This window comes from Nipponia nippon, unplaced genomic scaffold, assembly GCF_047370975.1.
Source record: "Nipponia nippon isolate SJK-2023a ecotype South Korea unplaced genomic scaffold, ASM4737097v1 scaffold_2, whole genome shotgun sequence".
NCBI classification, from domain to species: Eukaryota; Metazoa; Chordata; class Aves; order Pelecaniformes; family Threskiornithidae; genus Nipponia; species Nipponia nippon.
In genome coordinates this window covers 69513069-69527948 of record NW_028262336.1, presented here as the reverse complement: position 1 = coordinate 69527948, position 14880 = coordinate 69513069, and positions in this window count along the sequence as shown.

The window sequence follows — 14880 nt, the reverse complement described above, 5'->3', positions numbered from 1 at the left end:
AGCAATCCCTTCCCCCCCGGCCAACTCGCCCCAGTTTATATACTGAGCATGACGTCATATGGTGTGGAATAGCCCTGTGGCCAATGTGGGTCAGGCCCCCTGGCTGTGCCCACTCCCAGCTTCTTGTACGCCATGCAGAGCATGGGAAGCTGAAAAGTCCTTGACTGGTGTAACCACTACTTAGCAACAACTAAAACATCAGTGTGTTATCAACATTATTCTCATACTAAATCCAAAACACAGCACTATACCAGCTACTAAGAAGAAAATTAACTCTATCCCAGCTGAAAGTCACAGCACAGAACTGACTGCCTCTGATACATTAGATGTGTTTCTCTCATTCCAAAATGCTACCAGTGCCTTTATTTCTTTTCTAAGCAATGCAGTATCATCTTGATCAAGACCAGAATCACTGTGCAGGTCTCACAAACTTGTGCCAACCTGAAAAGTTTCTATCATGAAGCAACCTGTGTCGCCTCTCCCTTTGGCTACAGCCAGTGCAGAAAGCTTTCTCTGGGGTGGTGTGGCACAGTTACACCCAGCCTTCAGTGCTGTCCAGCCTGCTCTGTCCTCAGCGCCTGTCCCTCTCTATCCCTGGGCTTCAGAGATAAGTTAAGACACATGTTCAGCAAAAGGGTGAGGCAAACAATGGGAGGCAGTAGAAAAAAGAGGCTGATGGTAGCTCAAGATAGGAAATGTTGTTACTTAGGTTATTCTGGTCACCGTTATCTGATTTTAAGCCATTTTAAGTTTCAGAAATAGCAACATATGCAAAAGCCTTTTTTCAATCATAATGGTAAATACAGAAACAGGAGGGTAGGCAGAGTGGACTGCTGTTCACTACATCATGCTTAGTAAATGCAGTAAAATTCCATTTTTTTCCAGTGATGCCCCCTGATAAATATACATTGAAAATGTGAAGCTTCTCTCTATTCCCTTCAAGTGGTCCACTGTTACTTACAGAAAGCTTTTTACTTTGCTTTTCATTAACTGACTGGTATTGCTTTTCCTTTTTCTTCAAAAAGCCATTATAACAGTCTTTTGAAACAAGAGGTTTATCTCACCTCCTCCCCCCCAAATTAATAATACTTTGCAGGGCCTTCATTTAGAGGGCAGCACAATTTTTTATATAGCCTCAAGGAGAGGGAGGAGAGAGTAAATCAACATTAATGATTCATTTGTAGCCAGCCCTTGGTATACGAGATTATATTCTAGGAGTGACTCTTTCTTTAAAATAACATATTTAAAGCTGCTACAACCCCTAAGGTGCTCGTTGTATGCACATGTTTTGTATTCATCCAACTCCCAAATATGACCCACTAAGAAGAACTACTCAGCATTCTGATATTTCACCTTGTTTATGGTAGGTGGCTGAGAAAAGGAGTACTATTTTAAAGCAAGAGCATTATACTTACAAACAATAGCTCCTAAACATTTTCACTTTCTTTCTTAAATTGAAGAGGTGGAGAAGGGGAGGGGAATTCGCACTGTCAAAGTTGCGTGTCAAATTCGCACTGTCAAAATCCAACTGAAAGAGAAGACCATGTTGCTGACACACTGAGCCACCTCAAACAGCCCTTACACAGGTTGAAAACGATGTGGCATCTGTTAGGAGCAGACATGAATTCATCCCGTCAGTCCATTGCATAGTGCCTGCAGGATCAGGCTACAGCTATCACACACTCCCAGAGGCAGTACCAATTCAGTTCTAGACTGCACCTTTGTCCTGGTTTCAGCTGGGATAGAGTTAGTTTTCTTCTTAGTAGCTGGTAGAGCGCTGTGTTTTGGATTTAGGATGAGAATAATGTTGATAACGCACTGATGTTTTGGTTTTTGCTGAGCAGAGTTTACACTAGTCAAGGACTTTTCAGCTTCCCATGCTCTGCCAGGTGCACAAGAAGCTGGGAGGGGGCAGAGCCAGGACAGCTGACCCAGACTGGCCAAAGGGCTATTCCATACCATATGACGTCAAGCTCAGTGTATAAGCTGGGGGAAGAAGGAAGGGGGGGACATTGGGCGTGATGGCGTTTGTCTTCCCAAGTAACCGTTACGCGTGATGGAGCCCTGCTTTCCTGAGGATGGCTGAACACCTGCCTGCCCATGGGAAGTAGTGAATGAATTCCTTGCTTTGCTTTGCTTGCGTGCGCGGCTTTTGCTTTACCCATTAAACTGTCTTTACCTCAACCCATGAGTTTTCTCACTTTTACTCTTCCGATTCTCTCCCCCATCCCACTGGGGGGGAGTGAGCGAGCGGCTGTGTGATGCTTAGTTGCTGGCTGGGGTTAACCCACGACAACCTTGATAAGGATACAGCTCGATATGCACAACTTAAGTCAAAATATTGTAGTGGCAGTTGTAATGTCAAATTTTGCTCTTGATGATGTCGACATGCCCTGTTGTTCCTACAGGAGTCTCCCCTACCTCACCCTAACTGAATGGTTAAGGATACTACAGGTAAGGATACACTACAATACAGAGTGAAATGACTGTGATTTACATAATCCTTTTTAATGAGTGTTATTTGGGAATGGGATGAGCTTAATTCAAAGTGGAGAATGCCACAGAGAGTGGGTTCAAATCATTTGCTTTCAATAAAATATAAACATAAAATAATTTGTAATGAATAAGAACACTTAGAAGAACAATTATTATTAACCAGAAAGAGAATTTATAGAAAGATTGTCAAAATTTTTTTCTCAAATAGTACAGTTGAAAATGTTTGATTCTAAAAGTTCCTATGGTGTTTTCTTTGAATACTGTATCTACAAAACTTTCTCCACTTGAAAGCACTGAACACGTTAATATTTTAATTCAGTTTTCTTTCAGATAGGGCAATTACTTCTGAAAACTTTATTTTTTAAAAAGCTAAACTATTTTCCAGATATTTTTTAGGTATTTCATTCAATTAAAATCTCAGTTTTGGACAGCAAAAAGTACCTACAGTTGACTACACTGCAAATTACTTATTTAAAGCTTGTTTACAAAGTATGATTAAAGTTTTCCCTTCATAAGCAGAGAAAAGGATGTCACCTGAAAAAGAAGGAATAGCAGATGTCAACATAGTCATGGTGAACACAATTTCAAAATAATTATAGTGTCAACTGGGTCGTATTTGTGTAATAGACATTTTCAACAACATTAATTATAATGGATTTTATCAGATAATTTCAGAGTTTTGCATTATTTTAAAATAGCAAGGAAGTTCTTCATATATGTGTTCATGTATTTGGAAAGAGAAAAGCTTTATCAGCAATTTTATATTTTTTTAAGAAAAGACTAGCTTAATAGCTTTTTCACTTGAATCACTCTGGAATCTTAAATCCATTTATAAAATGCCAAATGGAGTTGTACAGGAAGCATTAAGGATCACTGGCTAATTCTAACACTGTATGAATTTTCATACAATTTGCAAAGGTGCGAGTCAATATAAAATGTTGTGAATGACTTCACTGAATCATGTGGTGTATCTCCTCTGAAAAGATGATGAGATGAAGTAGTTGGTACGAGGAGCAATTGGGAAATCCGGTGAATATTCACTTCTTCACAAAGTCTTATGGTTCTCTTTGAATCTAAATAGTCACAGAGAGCAGACTGAGCATCCTTGTAATGTTTGCTTAGCAAAATGCAACATTGGTGTGATAAAAATAAATAAACGAGGGCATACATTTCCAAAAACCTGAATCCACTAAATTACCCATATTATCTCGAGTTGTAAGCAGAAGAAAAGCATAAACAGTACCTTGTAATGTAGGATTTTACCATATCCCAACACACAAAAAAGGATTATGTTTTCGACACAGGATAGGTGCCCAGACATCTTTTCTGTATTGAACAGGAGCTGCTTAGGCAGGGGTCCAAGTAGACCAGATCAGGCCAGGAAAAGCTTCCAGAGAGCCTTGTTTTGTTTACCTGCTTAGTTTTTTTTCTACAGTTTGAAAGAAAAAAGTGAACGGGTATATTATACCTGTTTGATTAAATATCATGCCCCTAGTCATTCATTGTAATGCAGAACAGTTTCTCCCACTGTAAAACCTGTAGAGGCAGTTGCGGTTTGTAGCTGCACACAGCTTTCTAGGTCAGCTAACTTTCATGCCCACTTTTATAAGTTCTGGCCAGTCAGGAGCAAAGCTCAGGCTTTCCAGAAGAAGTACTGGCATTGCGTTTTGTCTTGCATGGGCATAAAAAGAAAGCCAGGATGACATACAACTTGAGCAAAATTTTCACACACAAATCAGTCAGAGTAGCCAAGATTCTGTTAGAAATTAATAAACCTTCAAGCTACTCCAGCATTCCTCCAGCTGCTTTGCTGGCCTTTTCAGTGATCAAAATTCCCATCAGAGTTTTTCAAGAACTCAGACAACTCCTTGCAATCTGCCTATTTTAGCAAAGGGAAGAAGTGAACAAGGAGATGGAAACACAAGCTAAAACTGAATCTGGAGCCAAAGATGCAGTCCTAATGCACAGAGGAGAAGACAGGCTGAGCGGGGTGAAGGCAGAGTAAGATTTCTGCAAGACGTTTATAGTGCACCACCTGCAAGATGTGGATTGGTGAGACAATTCACATCAGTTGAGCCCAGAAGTGGAATTCAGCGGCCTAAAAACATGTACCTACCACAAAAGCAAATGTAAAGTACCCTGCCTGCTCTCAGAAGGGTTTGAGTCAGTTATCAGTCTGCTCTGCTTGCCGCATCTTCCAACCCCATGTGGATGTCTTCGGTACCCTACAGCATTAAACATCTGCATCTAGGCCACTGAATTCCCTGTCATGTTTTGCAGTAATATTTTGAAGTAATCTGTTTTCCTAAGAACTTCTCATTTTGACATATTTTGTGAACATTTGAACACTTTGTTTTAAAAGACCATTGGAAAGTCTTGCTGGGTATTTATTGCCCAAGGAAATTGTAAAATGCACTTTATTTTCAGTAACACAGTTGTTGGTCTCATACAACTTCCTCATTTGAGCAGTTGATTCAAGTGGAAAATAATACTACCTTTATGACAAGGACTGTGATTCCACCAGGAGAGTTAGTGACACCATGAACACATGCTACATCACTTGAATACTCACCAGCCTTGCTGCTACAACACCCAGGCTTTTAAAATAGCTTTCAAAAGCAGATTTTGATGAAAATGGTGACTACATTCTCTTTACTTCTGGCTTTGAAAATGAAGCACATTAGAGAACAAGGGTGAAGAGCCAAAGCTGCTGTTACTGTGTCATTAATGTAGAAAGATTTTTTTTCATGGTTGTTGTTAAATATGGCATAGCAAACCCTAAGGCTCCATGTGCTCTAGTCCTGTACACATACTCCTGTGCCATCTGTAACACCCACACACGTCCTATGCTATCTCTCTGATATCCTACATCATACATCTCCTGGAGAAATCACACCTAAGAAAGGCAAACATTCGCCATTAGGGAGAATGGGCTGCTCCAGTAACAGTGCTGTGAGTCACGGCTTTCTCAATGTCTGAATCAGTTGAACAGCTGCAGCAATCAGAGACCAATACAGCTCTTCAGGAATAGGTAGATTCCTGCTATTTCATAGTGCCGCTTTATGTTTTTCATTGTGCACATTGCTTTGAGGGGTATGCAGAAAAAGACAGATTGGCTCAGCACACAGGGGATGTGTCTTATGTATTTGGCTTTTTTTAAAAGAAGCAGTATCCAGTGAGAGTAGGAAGGTCCAACTCTTACTCTTCATCATTTACTACACCAGCTGGCTGAAGCCATTCTGAAAAATGGCGCATCTGAACAGCCAGGTTAAGAAAGGATGGAATTAACAAACCAAGTGGATTTTTAAAACAATGCAGTAAGCCATATCTAAGTTTTGCCAAATAAGCACAGTGTCTCTGGTCCTGACAACCCATTGTATATTTTACACTGGAAGTATTGGCCAGTTGCCATAGTAAGAATGGGAAAAGCTGGAACATTGAAAACACATAAAAAATTATCTTAGGTCTCATCAACCTCCAGTCTAATGAAAAAAAATATTTTGGCAATCTATTCTTACAGATTAGCAAAGAGGTCCCCTGGCAGCTCAGATATGCTTTGGCCCCTTTTGTCACCTATATAACATCTCAGCAGCTCCAGAGTGTCAGTAGGCGGGATGCTTTTGAAAGCTACTGGTTGAAACTTATCAGGGAGCCCCAGGACATGCTGTCTAGCGATTCAAGTGGATTAAATATACAATACTAAGGTGTCTGACAGTAAGTTTTCAGTTACAATGGGGCATTTTCTCCTTAAGATCAGCCACTGTCTGATATGTACATGTAGATACAAAAAATACACGTATTTACCTGTATTTTATAGGTATACATAGATATAAAATAGAAATACGCATATACATGAAAGACTGGTTTCTGTTTTACAAACTATAAACCAACACATACATGGGCAAGCCTTGAATAAGAGCCTGGGTAGCACACTGGATTTATAAAGGTTTTTAGGCAAAAAGCATGTTGAACAATCCCGAAGCAAATCCCTCACCAAGCCAAACTGGCACTGATGTAAAGTCAGCAGAGTCATTTGTATTGTGCAAGAGCAAGAGGGAAGCATGGCTCTCTAGGTTTCTCTGCCTGAGTAAAAAGAAGTAAGTATAGCAGATCTCAGATAATTCTGGTGAGTTTCTCTGCTGCTGCAGAGGCACCAGAGAAAAGGTGCATTACATTCAAAACCGGTAGCTACCTCACCCTTTGCCAAGATGCTTTTTGAGATATCTTGCATGCCTATATGCATGGAATTTTCTCTGCATTCTTACACTAGATTTAACAGATCCTGATGCCCATGATATTGTTTTTTACAGATTTTTATAGACTGTAATCACAGTTGTAACAACAAACAGAACTACCATAACATGTTCAGCCCTTTAATGAAAATAGTTTCAAGGTTCATTCAGGGTTTCTCAGCAATGTAAATAATACCAAGTGTTGCCATCCTTTATCAGCAAAATAACTTACTGGTAAAATTTAGCTGTGTGGCAATCATAGAGCACCTCCCAGAAGCATCAACCATCACTCAGCAAGCTTCCCCTTCTGCTTCACTTGCATCAGGCAATGATGATGTCCATTTTCCATCAAGTAGATGCAGCACTGTCAGATGAGTGGAGAAGAAAGAAAGGGGGCACCAGCTCCCTCCTTCTCATTTTGTCCCTCAGAGATAGAGCCACCTGCTACCTGCATGGGTAGAAGCATGCAGAACAAAGGTAAAATTTCAAGTGCTGGTGCCACTGTCTCCACTTAGTAGCAGAGACCTTGTCCAGGCTCCACAGCTGGGCTTGTCCTGGAAGGGCTGTGCTGGAGGAGCTGCTCAGGTGGTACCAGGCAGTCAAAAGCTGCTATCACTAATGTGAAGGTCCCCAGACACCCTCTTTGGCAGATGATGAATTTGCAACCCCTCCACCAACATGCTGCTCCAGGCAATCATTTATTTTGCTTGTGCCTAATGTTGGTCCTCCATAACCTTATGGATAGGACTCAACCCTTTGCTCAACTACTGCCTACTATGAGATAGCCTGGGGTCATATCCTCTACATGCAGCCTTGTTACTTCCGTGGATATGTGTACTGCATCTAAATTCAGCATCAAGATAATTGGGAGAGTATTTAGGCATTATAATAGAAATAAATAATGCTGCATGCCCTTTTCTTTCTCCACTGGCTACAGCCAACAAACAAGATACAGGGCTTCTCAGAAGGAGAAAAAGAACATTCTCATCCCTTGCTATTCAAGTGGTTTCATTTTCTATAATGCAATGAAAGATAAACTGGGCCAGCAAGGCAAGGCAACAAATTCATTAATCTGTAGCTTCGTGGCTAGAAATGCAATGACAGTCCTGGAGTCACTTCATATATGGCAAAGTGCTCATTGTATATTTTACCCAAAATCTGTTTTATGCAATTGCAAATGAAAGAAGACAACTCTGTCCCGAGAGCAGCAGATGACACTCATCACCCTCTCTTCCTCTAGGCTAGCGTAGGAGAGGGACAGCATCTTTTCTGGGATGCCTCGCTATTCTTATAAACTATACACTATTGTACCCATTCTAGAAATTAAAAAAATACATTTGGCATGATAGGGCTTTTTAGTATCCAAGTGCCCTTTAAGAATCTGGGCCCATGACATTTTCTTCTTCAAAAAACACAGTACAATTTAGTACAAAAAGACATTTTATTCTTCACAGTCAAAAAATTCTTAAATCCGTTTCAATTAAGAGGAAAGTAGAAAAATGTTAACATTGGCATTGTCTAATACTCATTACAAAGCAGAGAGCAAAGATTTTTTTTTCAAATTGTGATAACATGATACTGAGCCCTAGTAGCCATATAATAATACTGTAAATATAAGGTAATCGACAATCTGCGTAGAATGTAACCCCAGGATAATTATGCACTTCTCTATATCTTTAAAACAAAGCCTTATCCTCACATCGAAAAAGTGGAAGTTACATGGTAATTATTCTTTGAATTGGTAGTATAATTATCAAGTAATCTGCATGAAAATAATTAGGTATTTACATAGTCTTTGCAACGTAATTACAGAGTAGTTGGCTGATTATGCAGTGTGTGCCTTGTAAGAGAAAGTGATACCAAAAAGACAAAAAAAACCTATAAAAATACTTGCCATTTCGAGTAAAATGAATTAAATCTGAAAAAACATTTCTCTGTATTTTGCATGAATGTGTGCATGTGTGTGTACACATACATGCCTGTGTGTGTGCATGAGAAAGTAGAAAACAATAGAGATTCAAATGGAGATAAAAGAGTGTACAAATCACAGCAGCAGTCAGTCAGTTTCCCGGTGGAAGAAACTTGTAGAGTCAATCATTTTCCGAGTCATAAACTTCTCTCAGAAGACAATAAGAATTTCTTCCATAATTCACAACTGCACTCACCTCTCCATCTCACAAACCCATCCGCATTCAGAGATGCTTAATAAGTTAGTAGAAACAATATGAGGATACAGTGATTGTTTAAAACAATTGCTCTGGCTGACTTTTACTCTGATTAAGTGTCACCTGAAAAAATGAATTCACAGTATACTTTTTGTTTTAATTTTAAAGACACTATGAATTATCTCTTTCTTTTTTTTTTTAAGAAAAAAATATGCTAATAGCAATAGTTTGCTTTTGTTGTGAGTGAGGCAGCCCAATAATTGATTTTGATCCCTCTTATACATCTGCACCTTCTGCTCTGGCTGCACAGTTCTAGTCATATTCAATTATCAGATGCAGATCATGCAACAATGGAGATTATTTCTTAAGTAGAAAGTTGTTATTTGATAATCATTTGCATTAAAATAGCAATACAGAGTGAATAGAATGTAAGTGCTCAAAACACTAGATATATGGTCACAGAGTAAAATAAATGGAGAGGAGCAAGAACACTCCTTGAATATTACATATAACAAACAAGCACCACCAACAGAAAAAATCTAATATTATTTAATATTTGTGTCTGTCTCATCAAAGGAAGCAATCATTATTTTTACACTTCTTCCTTATTAAATTGTTTTCTTCTAGGTAGCTCTAGCCTCTGTTTTTCTAGGCCTACCCCAACTATGTCCACCAGTATTATGAAATCAATAAGAATTTTTTTCCTGTGAATTTTTAAGGCCACAGACCATTTATGATCATTTAGGTTGACCTTAGACCATCTGACATAACAGAAACCAACTCATTCTTGTATCCAAGTCCAAACTGATGTGTCAGAGAGCTCTTCTTTAGATGAGCAGCTGTTTTTCCTCTTTTTGTTTGTTTGCTTGGTCTTTACTCAGGGAATTCTTCATTGTTCTTAAAATGAAATTACCTAAATGAAATATTAAATACAAAATTGAATAAAGATTTCTATCTACTTTTTTTTTAACCAAGTGAATAATATAACCTGATGGAAATTATATAAACTAGTTTTTAAAATGAATGTATAATCCTCCCACTCATTTCATTATTTTGAATGTCTGAATTATTCCCTAATGAAATATTCCAGCAAAAGTACATGGTTAAAGGTTCAGCGAATATCAAACCCATGTTTGATGCACCTCAGATGTCTGGAATGAACTTTTCCTGATGAAACAAGAATACGTTTCAAGCTGACTAAGTGTGAGAGTTCATGTTTCAGTGTTCAGCTTAATTTCACATAGAGGCTAAGGGCAGCTAACAGGACTGACATTTAGGTCATTTCTTATGCATAATAATATGGAATTCGAGTGTGACAGGATGCATCTATCTTTTCCAAAACTCACTTTGCATCAGAACTGTGGTCCTTATGTGAGTCAGAATCTCATCCACTTTTGAGGAAAACAGGGAGAGAACTAAGGTCCAGATCTACTTACTTATTAGCATACCATTAAATTGATCAATTTAATGGGAGAGAGTTAACCAAATAGCTTGAAAGTTCTGCCTGAGCTATCAAATGCCTTATTTTACCAATAGAAGTAAAATGGATTACTAAGATAATTAGTAGGCTTATATTTTTTGTATCGGTTGAACAATAGAGGAAAGCACACTTAGCTACTTTAAGAAGCAAATTTCATTACAGATGTCTGAAATGGATATGAATATGATTACCTTGCTGTATCGTTAAAAAACTAAAGTTCACAGCAAATACCAGTGTCTGGTAGATTGTAGGTAAAAAATAGGAGCTTAGTTCAGAAAGACAGAAAAAAAGAGAAAAAAAAAATAGGTCAAATTGAGCTGAAGCATCTGTAGAGCGACTGAACTCAGTACTAAGTTTCAAGTGTGAATGGGACACATAAACTCCTTTGTGCTACAAAGCCTCCATTTCCCATAACTAACTGACTGTGATTAGAGCTTGCCCAAAATATAGGGAAGCTTTTTTTTACATTCTGTGGTGTCACCATGATGAACCTTAAAGACCCATTAATGACAACTATAAAGCTTTATTAAAGTGTAATTCAGAAGCTGTGGAAACCTGAAAACAAACAAAACTTTGTTAAATAGATAAAAATCAGACTGTGTGAGTTAAGTTAGCTGGTGACACCAAAGAGTTAACAATACTAACAAGAAAAAAAGATTCCAATTCACAGCATGATCAGTATTTTAAGCTCCAGACAGCCTTGAAATATGTTCGCACAAGTTTAAGCCATCAAGTTCCATTTCTGCTAGACAGGAGTTTTTAAGAGCTATTTCCACTTGATTCAATTGATTTACATGATAAACAGTGCCTGAGCTAGGACCAGCCGCTGTCTCATTCTCCAGCCTACACCAGGGAACCCAAGGCCCTCAACGCCTACATATTTTTATTCCTTTGTGTTTCTTATTTGTAATTTACATTTCTCCGTTAATTTCTGAATTACTATGGTCAGTTAATAGAAGCCAGAGCTATTAACGGGTAGCAGGTTACATAAGGCAAGATCTTGCACGCTGCATAGCAGGTTAAATTGGCCTGTTACTCTCCAGGACAAGCCTGAATGGAGACTCTGCAGGAGCACAATTGGAGTTAAGAGCTCTGAATGCTCTTCTATGGCAAATGGCAGTAGTCTGACCCTGCAGGACTCGTTCTCTCTTGCGGCAAAGTGTGATAAAACAAATGCCTCTCTGATTAGAAGAATTAGTGCTGCCTTGTCTCCTGTGTGTCTGTGTCTCAGTCCTACCAGCAAAGTACTCTGCATCAGGTGCAGACATACTGTGGATGGGGCCCAAGACCTTAAGGGGTCTAGCAGGCTTTTTCCCACCTGCCCTATATAGTACACAAGCTCCAAGATACATGACAGCAGTTGCTGCCCAGCTGCATAGCTTCCCTCCAATTTAGAAGGCGACTGCACTGTCTTTTGAGGAGCCACACTCGCTGCAACCAGATGATTTTGAGAAAAAGGGCTGTTACAGCTTGACATGTAGACAAGGCAGGCAGCTGCAATCTTCCATGCCCTCTATTTCAAAGGGACGTTTCAAACACTGAGAAAGTTTTCATCACCAGGGAATCTCTAAGAAGCTGTGAACTCACCTGGAAGTCTTTTCTTCAGTCGGGTCACCCAGAATGTCTCCCTCCTCCACCAGTCACTATTTTCACAAACTCTTTCAAATGCAATTATGTCAGAGATTACATCTTTCCACCCAATCAGACAGTGGGCTGGAGAATTTCCACAGGAAATCAGCCTAAAGAGCACTAGAGTTGAATAGGCTTTTATTGGATGTGTCTGAGTAAATATGGTTCAAGTGGCTTCTGGAATGTAAGATCCTCCTCTGGATCAAGGCATGGTAATTGACTGCTCATCAGCAATCATTAGTACTGGATCAGGTTTCATAACTACACTGCTCATCAGTTTTCACACTGAGCTTATATGCATTTATTTATGCTACACCTATGCATTAAGCAGCTCATCTAAAGCCAAATATTGAATCCAGGTGAGTATTCGGGGTTTTTTTAATGTGATTCATTTATACACCTTCACAACACATATTTTCAAATGTCAGCTAAGTCCTGTACAGGATATTATAAGCCATATTCAGTCTTGCTGTAAAACCAGGATGACTCCACCAAAGATCCATCCACTTAAGCCAAGAATTTCAACAGTCTCTAGCCTTTGGAAATACTATATGTATTGCTAATCTCAAACCCCAGAATTAAATTGAAGAACAAATTTTGGTTCAGTCTTTCACTTTCTCCAAAAGCCAGTTAGTGCAGGTAAGTGAATACAGTTGTCCTTCTTGGGCTTTCCTCTACCCACCCTACCCCACACCTGGTTATATTCCTGGCCACTGTTTCCTCCAGTAGATATGTATACTCACAGCCATATAGTAGCCTTGGATAGCAAGAGAAGAAACTCAGGGAGTTTATCACTCAGGAGGCATCATCAATGTAATGTACATGCTGTGCCTCAAAATTAAAAAATGAGAAAACTGTTAGAAAATTCATACTCCACTAGAAAATTATACTTTACCTAATGTTGCTTTTGCTTTTGTAAGAGAAATTCAACAAACACAAAGCATTTTTGACAAATAATAATGAGTTACATCTCCCTGCTAGGGTGCAGCCAAGAACTACTGACTTTTGCCAGAGACCTATTTAATCTTCAGGAAAAATCATGTACCTGAACTATCATAATTTAATTCTCTGAAGTGCATTAAGCCAAAAAGGGAGTTTAACCAGCATATCTAAGGCACTGAAACTGTGAAGCTGAACAAAGGAAAAAAAAGTCTAATGAACAACTAGGAGTGAATAAAGAAAACGACAGAAATGGCTAATGTTCAGTCTGGGACAGTGTGTGATACTTAAAATAAACAGAAGTGCTACAAAAGAATTCCTGCCTGTGTGCATTTCCAATAGCTGACTCTGCTGATACTTGCTGGTTTTGTAAGCATTGGCTTTCTGAATTCACTGATAACACTGAGTTAGTAATTTTGCACAGAAGGGTGAGGTACAGGCATTTCCAGCCATATCCTTCACATGACAGATTTATGCAGATATTGCACTTTATTGCAATCTTGTATTTATGATTTAGCCATACAATGTGCACGGCTATTATTGTCATGTAACAGGCTGGCGGCTTTTCTTCAGTGAACTCACCCTGCTAACAGGTGTTGATCCTGCTGGGAGATGCAAAGTGATGACTCACTGCAGCAGATGGGGCTCCTGAACTCTATCCTGCTTGTACCAGAGGTGGGAGAGCCTCTCTGGAAGTCAGGCTCTGCACTGGGCTCTTCTCAGGGAGGCACATCCCAGACACATTGGTCTGTAGAGAGTTGCTCACCTGGAATGTCTCTTATTTTGGTAATAATGCTTGAGAATAAAACAATTCACAAAAATTGAACATAGGCAAGCTGTCCTGAAGCAGGCTTAAAAACCTGATTGTTTATATAATATATTCCAGATGCATTTGTATATGCTTTCCCTCCCTCAGAGGTCATGAATGTCAGGATTAGGTGTACCTAGCAAACCAGTATAAATCCACTATCTTTGGTTTTACTTGCTCTGCCTGTTACTCAAAAGGTCATTGCTTGCTGCTGTTTAGCTTTCAACCTACTATCTTTGCTTTGCATTACAAGTCCAGGATAACTGGCTCTTGCAGTAGTTTAATTTGAGAAATCCATCAGAATTTGCTTTTTCCCAGTAAGCCAGTGTCATTAGAATAGCATACTTCAAACACACCGCACACATACCCTTCATATTTTCCCCTAATAGTTTATTTCTATGACACAGCTACCTCCAGTGTTGTGTCCAACAGTGAAGTATTTAGTAATGATATATACATATGAGACTAGACTTGTAGACAAAAGATAGTGGCTCCAAACTACTAGTAATTCAGAGACAGAGACGAGTGCTAAACTGCTGTGAGGCTTCCTCCCTAATATTAAGATCATGAGTGGACTTTGACTATGCTTTCAAAAAAACTTTCGGCCCTTTTTTTAAAGGTCACAAAGTCTTCTGACTTTGTCTTCTGACAACATCTATGAACTGGTCTCACCTCTACCAATATTATTATATTTTATTATGTCCCTTCTTAGACAGATCCATGCTTTCTCCAAAATTATCCACTCCCTCGCTTTAATAAAATTATTCCATTAAACACATGAAAACTTGCAAAAAGCTTAAAAGAAACAAAACTGGAGTAGAGGTAGTACTAATTAAAAGGCATAAATCCCCAGACACAAAGACAGAAGAGGTTATGCTAGTGTCTTCATCTAGTAGCAGTCTGATGTTAATATTATTACCTTTGTTTTTTTGCTTTTTCTTTCCTTTTTCTTCTTTGTCTTCACATAGTGTTGATTATTGAGCATCAAAAGCACATTGTAAGTTCCCAGCAGAGAGGAAAAAGGATCAATTTTGCATTTGTCTTTGAGAGGCACAAGCAATATGTTAGAAACTTCACAAAAGCTTCCTAAGCTATATGGAAGAGACTAAAAAACTGCCGGATCTGGTTGGG